The sequence below is a fragment of the Myodes glareolus genome, chromosome 1, assembly GCF_982192425.1.
Source record: "Myodes glareolus chromosome 1, mMyoGla1.1, whole genome shotgun sequence".
In the NCBI taxonomy this organism is placed as follows: Eukaryota; Metazoa; Chordata; class Mammalia; order Rodentia; family Cricetidae; genus Myodes; species Myodes glareolus.
Window position 1 is genome coordinate 106,994,174 of NC_142026.1, and position 12,145 is coordinate 107,006,318.

General features: G+C 40.5%; 1 protein-coding gene across 15 annotated transcripts in view; it reads right to left on the reverse strand.

The window, feature by feature from the left end:
- Ptprk (protein tyrosine phosphatase receptor type K) overlaps positions 1 to 12,145 on the reverse strand; it is a 534,789-nt gene that overhangs the window by 275,045 nt on the left and 247,599 nt on the right. The gene's annotated exons all lie outside the window — the stretch shown is intronic.

Here is a 12,145-nt window from a genome sequence, read left to right on the forward strand (position 1 = left end):
CAGAGCTGATGCTGAGTGTCAAGTGCTTGACCTGGGCTTCCCGGAAGGGGAGAGCTGAAGAAGGCATGCCAGCTGTCAATTTTAACTTGTCCATGGAGGCGCCCTGGGGACAGGGTGCAAGGGTTCTGCCTTTGGGACTGTTTCTACGCCACTCCATTACCTGAGATGCGGAAGGTGATGGTTCTCATCAAATTTCTGCGAATCCAGCAACATTCCCGGATTATTAACTAAACAAATGAAGTTGAATTAAAGTGGAAGAGCAAAAAGTGGTATTTCCTACAGAACAAGGAGAGTTTTATCCTCTGGCAAATGGAACTGATGCAGAGGAGGAAACATCTCTCGTCATGAGCGCTGAACCTGGTGTCACCGAGCTTGGCTCTAGTTGTGGGTCAGTTGTCCTGTGTCACTCATGAAATTACTTGACTATGGGACTATGTAGCTTCACCTGGATGCCTCTGATCTTGCTTACAAAATAGGATCCCTGTGAGAGCGAATGGTCTAGGTAAAATGATGAATTGATGCGTGAAATGCCATGTGAGACACTATTGATACTAGACAGATGAGAAAGCCATTCGCGCTTAATTTTCTTTCACTACATCCCAGTGGTAAATGCCCAAATTCCCAAGTTAGCTATGTACTGAGTTCATATTCCTTAATTATCACTTCAAATCGTATATAAGCTTATATAAATTAACTTGCATAGCTTTAGCTCACATAAAATTTAAACTTCAGTTTTCTTCCTTAAAAGTGGAACTATTGACATCTACCTCAGAGCTTTGGGAAGGATTAACTCAGATAAAGAATATGAAACAGCACAGTCGCTTGCCCACAGAGACTCCAGGATGAAAAATGCCATCGCAGCCATCATGGGAGAAAAGCACCCGTTAAAGACAAATGCTTGGAAATCAAATTTTCTCCTATTCCTGTCTCCTCTTCAAAACACAATGTACACATTTCCAAAGAATATAAAATCGTCTGGTATTTCATTCCTATAAACTTTCTTAAATCTGTGGCTTTGTGATTTTGACTTTTAAACAGTAAACTGTGCTAATATAAAAGAAATTCATAGTAATTAGACATCTGCCTTCATTTATAAAAGGGGCAGGGTTCCATCATGCCAAGATGTCACCTGTAAAGCACACGAAAGTCACCGAGACTGCAGCTCCAACCACAGGCGTTTTCAGCAGAGTACATATTTCCTGGTCCTCTCACCACAAGTGAGATCTTAAAAGGCATATTTATCTTGTACCATCTTATTTTGTTAACAATTTAAATAATTATCATATTGATCATATTCCTGCCTTCTCTTCCTCAGGTGAACTTCAATACATGAATGCTTGTACTTTGCTTGTTTTCTTTTTGAGAAATATATAGTCTTAGCGAGTAGCCGAGACTCACCTCAAAGTAGCTATGTGGGCCAGAATGGCCTCGAACTTAGAGTCATTCTGCTTCAGCTTCCCAGGACTGGTATTACTCATGTGAACGTGAATATTATCACCCCTCAAGGCCTCGTGCAAAAATGCCTTCCCCTTCCCGCTGCACTTTCTGCCTTGGTGGGACTGAGGAGAGAGTGTGGGAAGGTTGGGGATTGGGAAGAGCTGCAAACATGTAGAGATGTAAAAGGAAACTCTGGCTTAGGGGAAAGGAGAGCTCAATGTCGGAAAGAGAGAGAGCTGTCAGAATCAATACTGTTCAAGCACTGAGTAAAGGCAAATTGAATGCACTCTGCTGTCTGCACCACTGAGGCCAGAGGGCAGAAACTAAGGACCTAACTGTGTAGATGGTAGTACTGACCCCATGCTGAGTCATGGCCAGAAAAACAGAAGAGAGTTCTTAACCTTCTAATGCAGTGGTTCTCAGCCTATGGATCACGACCCCTTTGCTAGTCAAATGACCATCTGTAGATCAGATATTTACATTATGATTCAGAACAGTTTCAAAATCACTGTTATGTAGAAACAATGAAAATAATTTTATGACTGGGGAGTCACCACAAGATGGGGGACTGTAATAAAGAGTCACAGCACTGGGAAGGCAAGAAACACTATTTACAGGAAGTCTGAGTGAATAGACAACAATTAAATGAAGGGTCTAAGAACATATGGGATAAAATAAAAATTTTGTTTCATTTCAAGATGAGAAATACTTAAATGCGGTTATATTTTAATGGAGATGATCCAACTCGATAGGAAATATTTGAGGACACCACAGTGAGGATGGATAATGGCATAACACTGGATGAGATCTACACTTTAGTTTGATTAATTTAATTTTAACTTTAGGATTTATGGATCAAGAAGAATCTATAATATGATCTTAATTTCCTCAGTTCTTAAAAAAAGGAAGGATGGCTTAAGTTTAGAATGCATGAAATGATGGAGAAAAGAGGAGAATGAGAAAAAAGCTAAAAAAAAAAAAGAATACCGCATTCAGGATTTCTAATGAGATTATAGTGCCAACTAAAACTGATGGTTCTAAATAACTCTTGATCAAAATATATCGTGTGGTATAATTGCTAGCATCACTTGTGTGGGTTTAGTACCCCCTAAAAGTGGGTACAATAAAAAAACAAATAATTTATTTAAAACATTGGATACATATGGAAATCACAATAAAATCAAACTTTAATGTAAGTTGATGAGTTGACAAAGGTCAGGTAGCTCGAAGGCTGAAGCTGCCTAAGAGGAAGCTGGGATATGTAAGTATGATGGCTACAATAGAAGCAGCAGCCCTGTAGTTAGAAGAGGAAGGTGTACGTGGGAAGTCAGGACCAAGGTAAGATGGTCATAAAATTCATTTAGCCAAAGCTAGTCCATTCTCAGCAAGCCCTAGCCATTCTCCTGTCTCCACCCCACACACAACACGGGAGTTATAGGTATATGTGTGGCCAAGCAGGGTGTAAGGGTGCTGGAGATTGAAACTCAGCCCCTAACCTGTTCAACAAGTACTGTTACCCCCAAAAGCCACCTCCCCAAACCATGTAATAGTAAAGTTTGTCAGAATACAAGGTCACTGGGGCAGGGATGGGTCACTGGGGAAAGGATGGGTCATGCTCTGCACATCATGGCAGAACCACAAGGACCCTGTTGACAGAGATGGAAACAGCTTCAATATGCGAGAGAAAGAAACTACTTAATATTAGTGAATTCTAGTTAACTGTTTTGCCTCCCAGGAAAAAATAGGATTGGGTGCTCAGCTCAGTTTACCTAGCATAAAATTTTGTTGACATAAGAAACTGATGCTCCCTTAAGAAAGCTAGAGATAATTTTACCACACTAAGTTAGAAATCATGAAAACATAATCACTTCCCTTGAATAGTTAAATAACACTGTAAGGCATCAATTTCTGCTGATAGGTCCCAAAAGATCTTCTACAGAGTATCTTAAGTAAAAACTAGAAATTCTATAACCTAATTTATTTCATGTATATTTTCTTAAAAAAAAAGAAAGGCATGAAGGAAAGAAGGAAGGAGGGAGGGAATGAGGAAGGGAGGAAGGAAGGGAGGGAGGGAGGGAGGAAGGAAGGAAGGAAAGTAGAGAGGAAGAACTGTTAGACTGGGCCATGGTGGTACATTCCTTTCATCTCAGCATTCAGGAGGTAGAAACAGGTGGATCTTTGTCAGTTTGAAGTCTGCCTGGTTACAAAGCAAGTTCCAGGACAGACAGGGCTACACACAGAGAAACCCTGTCTGGAAAAAACAAAAATAAATATATGTGTGTGTTACGTTATATATAATATATGATGTGAAAAAAATCTATTTCCAATAATAGAAAAGAAATTGTGTTAGGCTTGGTGCAAGAACCTTTGCCCACAGAGCAATCTCACCTGCCCTAAAATGTGGATGTTGTGTTTCCCTAGTATGTAAAGATGAACAAACATAAAAAGACAGACAACACCAATTGTCTAAATGACAATTATCAGCCTCCATCACCCACTGTAGGTGCTGCAGATCCAGGATCAATTTTGTGTTGTCTTCTATCAACTAAAGATTAGCAGAAAGTAACTTGGATGCGGGGGAGGGGAGAAAGCTAAGGCATGGGGGGGGTTGCCTGCTGGCTCTTGCGATGTAGGTGGGTTTTCTGTGTATGTGTTATTCTCATTGGTTAATAAAGAGACTGCCTTGGCCCTTTGATAGGACAGAAAATTAGGTAGGCGGAGTAAACAGAACAGAATGCTGGGAAGAGGGCAATGAGGCAGACGCCATTGAGCCAGCCACCAGGTCAGACATGCTGAATCTTTCCCAGTAAGCCACCACCTCGTGGTGCTACACAGATTATTAGAAATGGGTTAATCAAGATGTGAGAGTTAGCCAGTAACTAACTCTCTAGAGATAATGTGCCATGTAGTGTTCAAATGAATACAATTTGTGTGTTGTTATTTCTGGGAATAAGCTAGCCATACAGGTGCCGGGCAGGACGAAAAGCAGGCCTGCCCGCAGTTCCTCACTACACTCTTGTAACAGTTTTCTTCTAAGAATCCAACCAGTAAAAACAGCTCTGTGTAGGCATCCATCTATCATATGTTGATCTATGCATCCACCTAGCTAATGTAACATAATAATGATTTGAATTTATTGTAGAATGCAAAAGCTATGCACAGAATCATCTAATTTTGTTTAATAAACAACCCAACACTTATTAAAACAATAAAACTCAAAGCACTCTGCCGAGTCCAGGAAACAATAAATATGAAGCCTGCTGGAGATGGAAGGCCTAATAGAATCTACCTCCAAAGTAGACTGTATAAAGGAAATGCTCAGAGACGAGTATATCCAAAGACTTCACATGATAATAAACATGCAAGCCCAATGCATTTTTGGGCTTTAGATTAGCCAGAGAATTGGCTATCGCTGATAGTGTCAACAAAGGGTTAAGAAAATCTAAGTGAAAGCTTCAAGAGTAATCATTTTTAGAGAGTATGTTCACATGTTTCACGTCCACGACAGTACTTACTAATTATTAATTTAACTCTGTGTTCCCAAAATCTTGCACTTTTAATAACTTGCTGATGGATTCTTAAATCTCAATAGATATCAGCTCAAGTTAATATAGATCAAAAGCACATGATTTCTGAATCACAATGTGATAACTGTGTTCTTGATGAGTTTTTTACCTCTGACAACAAACCTGAGACTTAAGTTAAAAAATGAATAATTTTCATAAAAATTCAAGTCTTTGGGTTCTGTGCATAGTCAGTCTCCTTACTGTAAACACATCTTTGAGGAAACAGCATCTACTGCTTTCTGCCAAGGGTTTTATATCAGACCCTGAATATAACAAAGATAATTGTGTATATCTATCAGGTTTATAAAGACACACACACACACACACACACACACACACACACACACACACGCACATGCTAGAGAAACAGAGACAAATGCCCAGCAACTTGAAATACCAGAGCCTGAACTCTGATGAACTGACTTCCATTCAAATGTTAGTGCTTACTTCATGAGACCATTGGGAGGGCTGAAAGAAATCATATACATTATAACATATCAGCCATTTTCTTTCAATTCCTGACCTGAAGACCGATTCATCAGAAGTACATGAAGGAGGCACTAAGATGCAGACCACCTCTCCCTACATCACAGACATCATCCCTACAGAACCACATCTCAATCACTGCATCTTCTCCCAGGATCCCTTTCTCACTTCAAGTCAAGGCATAAGGATGGTGATGCTGCCTGGTTAGAGACCACTGAACAAAGTACTAGGGCTCCCATCTCTTCCGAGGCTTTTATAGCTGCACAGGCAAACAGACAGGCAGAGGGAACCAATGTATTCCAAATGACTTCAAAAGACGCACTCAGAAAACAACTAAAAATCCAGCCTTTAATCTCAGCACTTTCGGAGCACAGGAAGGATAATTTCCATGAGTTCCAGGCCAGCATTGTCTACACAGCGATTTCCACACCAGCATTGTCTACATAGTGAGTTTCAGGCCTGCCTTGTCTACACAGTGAGTTCCAGGCCAGCCAGGATGATATACTAAGCACCTCTCTCTAAATCAAAACAATTGACAACAATAAAAAGAAAGCAGGGGCCACTAGGACAAAACAAGATACATTCAGAAGTAAACAGGAAATGAGATGCACCATCCAAAGTGTATCCTAATTTATGTTACATTGGAGTATAGCAACAAGGAGAAAACAAAAACTAGCAGGGGAGAATTAAACCAAAGTATACTGGGCCCTCCAAAATTTGCTGAAATAATTCAACAGTGGAACACACCACACAAACCCACCCAAAAAGAGATTTTATTCTATGAATCTGCCCTTGGATACATAAACAAGCAATAAACAAGCAACTTTCACCATAAAAGGTTTTGTATAAAAATAAAAGTAGGAAGTAATGGGTAGGAGAAAATTCATCAGCAAAATGTCATTTCTGTATCTTTACTATCATGGGCTCTCCATTGGGGCTATATTTTATAGGTGCTTGTCTGAGCCGAAAATAAAAGATGACTAGTTAAGGTTCCTATTTCTACCTCCGTGACATTGAATTACAGGACTATTTCCCCTCACTCCCAGAGACGCGCCATTTGTCTTCCTACAATCCACAAGCAGAACCTTTTAAATTTTAGCACCAACAGTCCAATCTTACACACAGCCGAAGTCCATCACTGCACTTACACATCTATATCTACAAAAAATGTGCTCCTGCTTCCACAGGGAGCCTGCTGCCTGCCGAACGTAAGTGGTTCCCCTGGGATCACACGCAAGGTCCAACCTGAGCTAATAGTAAATATGAAGTTTGCACATGGAAGTCATAGCATTATGTACATATGGAGGAAAAGTAAGCTTTAGGTAAACTAGGTAATTTTCACTATAACTGAACAGGTAACATGAAACTAAATTTATCCCACTACATTACAGATCCAAGCGTATTAACAGTTATCTGTTTTACCACAAACAGGTAAGAGCATGGTGTGGTGGTGCACATCGACACTGGGAAGAAAAAAGCAAGAGAATTACCACAAGCCTCAGGCTTGCCAGGTCTTTGTATTGAGACTCTGTCTGAACAAAAAAATGCATACACACACACACACACACATATGTAAAAAGAATATCATACTATAAAAGATGATAATGGCTTAATAAATAATATATATAGTATCGTCAGTCTTACTTAATTAGAATTATGTTACGGTTCTGGTAGGGACACACTTACAAAGTACACAGAATAATCAAATTATTTACTCTTAGTTGAATGTAGGAATAGGAAGATTATGAGTTCTTTCTATTCCATTCTGAAAGTCAAACTGACAAGGAAAGTGGTATTTTTAACTACAAGGATTAAATTAATGGTGAAACAATGCCACACCAGTTAGGTTTCAAAGGGGTATTTATTTTGGGGGGTAAAACTTACATAACACAAATGGTCAGGAAAGGAACCTAGTCACTGGAGCAGGAGCCGGAACCAAGAGAGCAAGCCGAGGCTTGCCGCTCTTTTTTAAAGAGAAATATACCATGCCCCAGTGGGCTGGTATTTCAGTGGCTATTGGCTGAGGGAGCAGAAGGCACTTCCACAGCACCATGGGCTCGTACTTCAGTGACTATTGGCTGAAGGAGCTGAAGGTACTCCCACAGCATCTCCACCTTTTGTTTAAGTAAGAAAGTTCTAAGCCTACTACGAAATTATATACAGTAAGTACAAACCTACAAAATTATATACAATAAGTACAAATATCCTATTCTAACTAGCTTAAGTCTTGTATAATAAATAACTTGGCCAAGTCATGAGAGGAAAGTAGCTACATTTATCTAGTTTTCAACCCCATAGAAGATCCAAGAAGGGAAATCCTGAGAAAGTAGGAAGTGCAATCAAAGAACTTCCAAAACATGCAACAAATCACAGAGACAACTGGCTACCTGGGCAATCACCAAAGTCACGTTTGCAGCATTGAAGCAACTAACTTTGACTAAGGCCTAGAATAACTGACAGCTTATTTTTAATTGACAAGAGATTTTTCAAAACCATCTTACCTTCTCTTGGCAAGATTTGACAGTTCTGCATATCCATTTCCGGATTTTAACATGTAACTCATAATGTTGGAGTTAAAAGTTAAGAAAAGCACCACTCGAAGTTCAAACGCATAAGCAGCAGCAGACAATCCATTTTATAGCCATGTGTTACAGAGGAAACTAATGGGAAACTTTGGGGGATTTTATCCTAAGAAACCATGAAGTTTAAGCCCCAAGGTCCATGTGCAGATCTCACTGACTTATCAAAGATATCATGTAGGATGAATACAATAAGCCCTCAATAAGTTCATTTACTCCTTTGCAAAATATTGAAATAAATATTTTATATACTCATGTGTCATAAATGAGCCAATATAGAATTAAGAGCTTAAGAATCGGAGGCTAGAGAGATGGTTCAGCAGTTAAGAACACTGGCTGCTCTTCCAGAGGACCTGGGTATAATTTTCAGCACCCACATGGAAGCTCACAACTGTCTGTAACTCTAGTTCCAGAGAATCTGACACTCTCATACAGAGTAAAACACATGCGTACATTAGTTAATTAATCAGACAAGACTTTAAGAATTTTAGAAGCTGGGTATGCTGGCACACAACTTTTATCCCAGCACTAGGAGCCCAAAGCAGGCAGATTTCTTTGCGTTCAAGGCCAGCCTCGTCTACATTGCAAGTTTCAACACAATCAGGGCTGTATAACAAGGCCCTGTCTTAAAAAACAAAAGAGAATCTTGGTAAAATAATGAAGGCAAATAACCTGCTATTAATATTAAATTAACTTCTTCCCTTTATGCTGACTCTTAATCTTCTAAATAAATGCATTTTAAAGTAAAAGAAAATGTTGCTGTTTACAGTCTTCAGAGGCACAAAGTTAAGTCAATCAAAACAGGAAGGGAATAGCACACAAAGCCAGCACTCTTTCTCAAGAAAACAATTAGCCTATATGGCAACCAATAACCCTGAGTTACATATGGCAGAAATATTTAAAGAATTATAATATTGGAAGAAAAACATGTCTTAGCTCTGTTGGTACAACTACAAAGACCTAAAAAACTATTAAAATGAGACTGATTCATGGACCAATTTTGACAGCCATGTAAAACAAAGGGAGTGGAGCAAAATGGAATTTTAAACTGACAGAGATAATGAACCTGGTAGGTGGAATATGGGAGGAGAGAAAGCCTTAATTTGATTGGTAGGATTTAAACAGCAGTGAGGGAAAGTGAGAGACACCATAATGAGTAAGTGCCTATTATAATGACTCGTATAAAGAACAGAAACATACCTAACTGCTTTCTGGGACCTCAGAGAGACAGACTGCATTTAAAAGGATTCTACTGTGTGGAAATCAAATGCTTTTCCCGGGGCCTTCAGGAGATATTTAATGTACTACACTATTACACTGATACTGCATACAGACAAGTAGCAATAAATCATATAGATGCTGAAGGCAGAAAATCACTGCAGAAAAACAGGTCAAATACTCTCAAGGTGTTGTTCTGATCTTCAGGTAACAGGACACCTGGGGGTGGCTTAGGAATGCTGCAAGTGATGCCCAGTGGTGGGAAGTGATGCCCAGTGGTGGGAAGTGATGCCCAGTGTTGGGAAGTGATGCCCAGTGGTGGGTAGGCTTGTCATTTCTCCATCAATGACCACACAGGCAATACAGAACTCATCTAGATGGCCCGGGCAGTCAGATGAAGAAAAACTGGGGCAGTCTTAGTTCTATAGCTGGAAGAATAAGTCCTAAGACGTGCTCAGTATACTTCAGTAGTGTTTTCTTAGCGTGAAATAAATCTGTATGACAGCTTATGTTGGAGAGGATGAGGAGTAAGGGGAACACTCCTCCACTGCTGGTGGGAGTGCAAACGTGTACAGTCACTTTGGAAATCAGCATAGCAGTTTCTCAGAAAAGTGGGATTCAACCTTATCTCAAAATTCAGCAATACCACTTTTGGGTATATACCCAAAGGATGTTCAATCATACATCAGGGACACCTGCTCAACTATGTTCATAGCAGCATTATTGGCAATAGCCAGAAACAAGGTGCTGCTCAACCAAAGAATGGATAAAGAAAATGTGGTACATTTACCCAATGGAGTCTCACTCAGCAGTAAAAAACAATGACATCATAAAATTTGCAGGCAAGTGGATGGGACTAGAAAAAAAAGTCATCCTGAGTGAGGTAACCAAGACCCAGAAAAATAAACACTGTATATAATCACTCATAAGTGGATAGTAGATGTAAAGCAAAGGATAACTAGGCTATAACCCACAGCCCCAGAGAAGCTAGATAGCAAAAAGGGACACACATGAGTTGCCCTAAGAAAAGGAAATAGGTAAGATCTCCTGGGTAAACTGGGGAGAGGTGAGGGCAAGGGGGATGAGAACATGAGGGAACAGGATGGACTGGTTGAGGGAGCGACTGAGAAGGAGAGCGATGCAAGAAATATCTTGATAGAAGCAGTTATGTGATTATGGAGAAACCTGGTACTAGGGAAACACCCAAGCATCCACAAGGAAGACCCCAGCTAAGATTCCTAGCAATTTTGAGAGGGTGTCTGAACTGGCCTGCTCCTGTAATCAGATTGGTGATTACCCTAATTGTCATCATAGAACCTTTATCCAGTAACTGATGGAAACAGATGCAGAGATTCACAGTCAAGCACTGGGCAGAGCCCCTTGAGCTTAGTTGAAGAGAGGGAAGAGGAATTTTATGATGGGGGAGTTGGGAGGGGGACAGAGTCAGGGTCATGACGAGGAAACCCACAGAGACAACTGACCCAAGCTAATAGGAGCTCATGGACTCTGAACTGACAGTTGGGGAGTATGTATGGGACCGAACAAGGTCCTTTGCATGTGGGTGACAGTTATGTGGCCTGGTCCCCTTGTGGTGCCCCTGGCAGTTGGACCAAGATTTATTCCTGGTGCATGAACAGGCTTTTTAGAGCCCATTCCCTATGGGTGGATGCCTTGCCCAGCCTTGATGCAGCAAGGGGGCTTGGTCCTGCCTCAACTTGATATACCAGGCTTTGTTGACTCCCAATGGGAGTTCTTTCCCTCTCTGAGGAGTGGATGGGGGAGGGGGTGAAGGGGAGGTAGGTAGGAGGAGTGGGAGGATGAGAGGGAATGGGAACTGTGGTTGGTATGTAAAATGAATAAAAAAAATTTAAAAAAACAAAAGAGAAAAATAAATCTGTAGTAGATGGCTTTAAGGGTTCTTCATCAGAAACCCAGTTAAAACGAAACTACGAGCCTGTATAGAATATGCACAATATAATATAGCCTCATTAACTCATCCAAAGATTTACAGCTTCTAAAATTTTAATAACTAGCATTTCAAGAGATACGTCACATTTGATTCCTGGCCCCAAGAAAGTCACAATGTGCCAGAAGAGGCATGCACATTCAGATCTAAAAAGCTAAAATAAATGAGGACAGAGAGATAAGATAGGCTTCAAAGGCGGGAAAAAAAAATGTGTCCACCTAGGATGAAGCAAAAAGATTCAGAGAAACTCCCCCTTGAAGTGGTTCTCTACCAAAGAAACTCCTGAGTATAGCAGGCTGCAGGCACTAGGAATGCAAAGGACCAACATCAGAACCACGACTTCTGGTAGGTTCCCATCTATGAGAAATGTGAGCAACGACATGCAACCTGGGAGAGAGCAGGCTAACTATTTCCCACTTGGAAAGCAATGGTGGCAAATGATTCCAGAGAAGAATTTTAAAACACGAAGCAGAAAAAAGAGGGCATTACCTATCAAAGGGGGACCATTTGCGAAAGACCAACAACAGGAAAAGTCATAAGCAATTAGCACAAATGGTATCGTTAACGGAGGACCGTGGATCAGAGGGCGAGACCTTATCTTGCAGAGACTTTCAGGCCACTTGCAGGCAGGAGTCGGAGTCTGCCCTTTCTTCTGACAGTACAGTAATGCCTTTGATGGGTTTACAAATGAGATGATGCGATTGATTTGCAGCTGAAAAAGGTCACTGTGGTAGCAACCAGGAGGCTGAAGGGCTGAAATAACATCAGCAAAACCTAGCATCTAACAACACATTAACCATGCTTGGGTTTTGAGCAGTCTGTAAGGAAACAAATACTGCTCTTTTATTATGGACCTTAAACAGACGTTTGAATCCTACTACTGCGTTAGCTAT